Below are 5,154 nucleotides of genomic sequence, written 5' to 3'. Positions count from 1 at the left end.
GAAGCTCAAGGAGAAAAGGTTAGTTTAATTCTAGGCATGTTGAATGTAAGGGACCTGTAGGATGTGCAGGTGCAAAGAATAATAGTTCACATTACTCATCATTCGTTATGTGTCAGGCACTGTGCTAAGCATTTTATGTCTTATTTATTCCTCACTACAACTGATGATGTAGGTGGATTTTACAAAGAGAAAAACTCAAGCACAGAAATGTTAACTTGCTTGAGATCAACAGCTGCTAACTGGTGGGGCAGGCTTTGAACCCAGACTGGCTGAACATAGATTCCTCATTTTTGATCCATAAGCAATACTGCTTTCTAACAGTATAGATTTAGAACTCAGGGGAAGATAGGCTAGTGATAGTGACTAAAGGTTTCAGAGATTACATATAGCTGGCAATGCAGTAGAGAAAAGAACAAGAAGTGGGTAGAGGAATACAGACCGTGTGAAGCAGAGATAAGATAGGGAGTGTGGCAGGGGCTGTTGTTTTGTTTTGACATGAGAAACACTGAAACCTTTGTATAGACCAGGGAGAAGCAACCAGACGGGTTCAAAATTTAAGAAGGGGTAACTTGTGGGACAAAGAAGATGTGTGATGGAGAGCACAGGTGGAAAGACTAGCCTTGTACAGGTGCAGACAGAGGTGAGACCACCGGTGAGTGCAGGAGGTCAAAGGTGCCTCAGTATTTGCCATGAGGTAGGAGGCAAAAAGCTCTGCCAGAATCAGGGGGGCCAGGAGATACAGTCAGCCAAGAAATAGAGCCAGCTGGGAGAAGACATGTATCTGATGGCTTCTCAGGGCCCTTTGAGAATTTGATTGCCAATGGGATGGAAACTACCGAAAAACCGCACATTTCCCAAATTTTTGCAAACAGTTTGAATGGGCCCTTCGAATTGAGAAAATTGCCAAGGGACCTAATTGGTTCCTTGCAGGGGCCCTAGACATAGCAGTCTCTAACAGCTCTTCTGTGTCTAAGAATTTTTATCTTTGATGGATTGAGTTTCAGGCGAGGGTAGGATGTCCAAGAGCAAACTTAAAAAAGCAGTTGAATGGTGGGATTTTCTAGTAAATAGCCTTGCCTGGATTTGAGAGTGTAGTATACAAACAGGAAACAAGCTTGTTCTGTGGAAAGCCACTGGCCCACAGGAGCCTAAGCAAGCAGTCATGGTCTGTGGACCAAGTGTACTAACTCCCAGGTGCGCCAGTCACTGGTGTCCCGCCAGGCTTCTCTGCAGGCCCTGGCAGGCAGGCCCACTCCCAGGCCCAGTGGCTAGTGTTACCTTGGGGGTTGGGAGGGACCCAATGTCAGATAGAGATCTCAGGTCGCAAAAGTGAGATCCTGCCAAGACTACAGCCAACCCCTCACTTTGGCAGCCTTGTTGTCATTGAAAAGGATACAAGTCAAGCAGAGAGAGAGTCTGATAAAGACACCAGTCAGTGCATGTGGCCTTAGGGCTGCTGGGTGCTCCCCAGATGATTCCACTTGCCGGGGCAGTGCAAAGGATCACACTCAGGGCCAGTCATGGGCAGAGCTGCACCAGGCTAATACCACCTTCTGGAGACCCAGAAGTTTCTTCTCTAGTGTTGTTTATTTCATCTGTGGCATCATCATCAGCAATTCATTAAACTATTTATGAGAAACACTTGAATAACACACCACATACAGTGTTGAACTAATTATTTGGACTGACACCAGGTGGCATTATTTCCCCAGGGTGAACCAGCCTCCAGAGCTTCTGGCCCAGGCTGAGACTCTTTCTGGCTGTGGAGGAAACGCAGGCATGCAAGGAAGGCCTTGGCTCCTGGTCTGCAAGTAGTCCGCCCTGCCCTCCCTTCTGAGTTACAAGTGGTCTCCATGGGAGCTGCAGAGAGGAGGGCTAGGTCTGGGCATGGTAGGACAACACCGTTAACCCATCTTAGCAGTCAGACTTTGTATTAATCATGCCTATTTATTTTCTGGATTTCTCATGCTTTGACATCTGGAGGCCTGCTTCCCAGGGTTAGTTAGTTCCTAGTGATAGTAAAGGCTCACCCATAAGCATCCTTTTTGTGTGCAAACGAATCAATCCAGACCCTGTACCCCAACCAACTCCTTTACTGAGCTCTTGCAGGGGTCAGATACTGGGCCATTATCCCCCTGCCCAAATCACTCCAGGGTCAGATACCAGAAAAATAGAGACAGTCCTCACACCCCAGAGCCTGCTGATGTTATTTAAACTAGCCAATCCTAAGCCTGCTTACCCTGCTTGGCCTGTTTCTTCCCATAGGGACCACAATAAAAGCTCTTGCCCATGTTTCCTGCCTGCTCTGTCTGCCTCTTGGCCGACTGTGGTGCGTCCCTGTGTGGCCTTGCACAGCATGGCATGCATTCTCCCCTTAGGAACTATGAGGAACCAACTATCTTTTCAATGGCAATTGTCTCCTGATCTGTTGGCCTCACCATACCCCAGTATAATAAAACCTACTTTTTTTTTTTTTTTTTTAAGATGAGTCTCGCTGTGTTGCCCAGGCTGGAGTGCAGTGGCGTGATCTCGGCTTACTGCAACCTCTGCGTCTCAGGTTCAAGCAATTCTTCTGCCCTCAGCCTCCCAAGTAGCTGGGATTACAGGGATGCACCACCACACCCAGCTAATTTTTGTATTTTTAATAGACACGGGGTTTCACCAAGTTGGCCAGGCTGGTTTCAAACTCTTGACCTTAGGTGATCCACCCCCCTTGGCCTCCCTAAGTGTTAGGATTGCAGGCATGAGCCACCATGCCCCCCATAAAACCTACATTTTAAAAAAGGGTTTGTATTCAATCTTTGCTGATTTGTGAACTATATAAATGAACAGACAGAAGCAATTAATATTTATTGTGTTTTTACAATGTGTCAGGCATTGTAATAGTCATTTTTTATCTATTACTTATTTAATGGTAATTTCCAAAATCAAGTAGGTTAAATAACTTTACCAATGTCACAAGACAGGCTAAACTCAGGTCTTCTGGTTCGCAGCTCAGGACTTTCCTACCACACTATTTGTAGATAACTAAGACAAATCTCTTTTCTTTTTCTTTTCTTTCTTTCTTTTTTTGTTTGAAAGAGATGGGGTCTTGCTATGTTGCCCAGGTTGGCTCAAACTTCTCCCCGCCAGCCTCTCAAGTAGCTATGACTATAGGTATGTGCCACCGTGCCCATCAGATTTCTTTCTTCTTTTCTTTCTTTTTTTATTTTGGTTTGTTTTTGAGATGCAGTTTTGCTCTTGTTGCCAAGGCTGGAGTGCAGTGGCATGTTCTTGGCTCACTGCAACCTCCACATCCCAGGTTCAAGTGATTCTCCTGCCTCAGCCTCCTGAGTAGCTGGGATTACAGATGCCCACCAACACATCCAGTTAATTTTTTGTATTTTTAGTAGAGATGGGGTTTTACTGTGTTGGCCAGGCTGGTCTCAAATTCCTGACCTCAGGTGATCCACCCTCCTTGGCCTCCCAAAGTGCTGGGATTACAAGCGTGAGCCACCCTGCCCAGCAGATTTCTTTTTGTTGTTTCTTTATTCCTCTTTCTTTCCCTAATTAATGATCACTGTCCAATCCTCACCACCACTTTTCTAGCTATCCTTTTCTTAAAAAAAAAAAATTCCTCTGCAGCATTATTTGTTTGTTTCCTCCCCTCCCAGGTGAAAATATGAAAGACAAATAAATTGTAAGTTACAGAATAAAACAAAGTTCTTAATTTTGATTACAAATGTTTTTAAGTTTGGATCTTAATATTTTTATATTTTTAAGTTTAACAATACAGTCTTCAAACATGTACTTTGTTTTAAATGTTTTTTTAAAAAAACATGAGGGCCACAATAGACTAACAGGGCCAGATTTATTCTCCCACCTGAAATAACTATGAATTAGGACAAAATATAGGAAACAACAGGATTCAAGAAATTGGACATCAGGTAACAGAAGACCATGATTCCTGAGAGACTGAAAACAAATTAGGTATTCCCTACAGTTGTCACAGCTTGCTGTCTAGAGGGAATTTTTAGGTTGTAGAGGGAGAGGAAACCCAAGCGGAGACTATTGATCTCCTTGCCTTGAAGAGGGAGGCCTAGGATCTCAGGGAGGCCAAGGAGACTAGAGTTTGCAGGACAGAGTAACAGAGATGAGAGGGCTGCAGAGAGAGAAAACCCTGGAAATCCACAGCGAATCCCCTCAAGCATTCAGCTGAGTCCTGTTGAGTGCAGATGTGTGAGGAGAGAATCCTCTGAATGGATAAGAGGGAACAGTACCTAGAACTCACACAGGAATGTAAATAGTGCCTGTTATGACCAGCCAGGCTGAAAAACCTCAGTTTGTGGAGCACTGGGTAGTGTAATCAGAAAGGTATTCCCTCAGTAGTGGGACAAAAAGCCCCCTAGTTGAAACATTGCTCAGGTTGTGCCAAACAAAGCTTAGAAGCAAGACCTGAAAGCGTCAAACTCTTTCTAATAACTCTGTATTACAGAACAAAGTTCAAGGATATTTATGAAATGCACAAATATCTGTCACCCAATAAAGCAAATTTATAATGACTGAGATCCTATAAAAATTACCAAACATATAAAGAAGTATACAGGAGAAAGTGATCCATAACAGGGAGGACAATATATCAACTGAAACTCACAAAACTGACATAGATGATAGAAGCAGAAAAACAACATCAAAATGGTCATCTTAAGTTGTATCTCATATATTCAGAAAGTTAGGTGAAAGATTAAACATGATAAGTAGAGAAACGAAAGACATAAAACAAACCCAAGACCATGGTAATGGGTTCATTGGGGGCCCTTCTCTGTGGGCCTCATAGCGTACCCATTCCAGTGTAAACTTCAGCCTTGAACCATTGCCCAGCCTCCTTCCCATGGGCTGTGTGTAGCGAAGGGGGTTGCACAGTATCAAACAAGCAAAAAAATCCAAGTTGAGCTTCTAGAGATGGAAATTATAATTTCTGAAATAAAAATTACACTAGATAGGATTAACAAAAGGTAAGACATTGCAGAAAAAAAATTAATAAACTTGAGGACATAGCAATAGATACTGTCCAAAATGAAACACAGAGAAGGCCAGGCACGGTGGTTCACACCTGTAATCCCGCACTTTGGGAGGCTGAGGTGGGCAGATCACGAGGTCAGGAGTTCGACACCA

At 43.8% G+C, this 5,154-nt stretch overlaps 1 non-coding gene across 1 annotated transcript; it reads left to right on the top strand.

Annotated features, from left to right (window-relative positions):
* The first annotated feature begins 4,772 nt into the window (after positions 1 to 4,772).
* On the top strand, positions 4,773 to 4,904 carry LOC112438471 (small nucleolar RNA SNORA42/SNORA80 family). Its single transcript, XR_003026886.1, has one exon. It is a non-coding gene; the product is annotated as a small nucleolar RNA SNORA42/SNORA80 family (small nucleolar RNA).
* The last annotated feature ends 250 nt before the right edge of the window (positions 4,905 to 5,154 follow it).

This window comes from Pan paniscus, chromosome 1 (assembly GCF_029289425.2).
Source record: "Pan paniscus chromosome 1, NHGRI_mPanPan1-v2.0_pri, whole genome shotgun sequence".
Lineage (NCBI taxonomy): Eukaryota > Metazoa > Chordata > Mammalia > Primates > Hominidae > Pan > Pan paniscus.
Note: the sequence above shows the minus strand (reverse complement) of the source record. Positions and strands in the feature narration are given on the sequence as shown.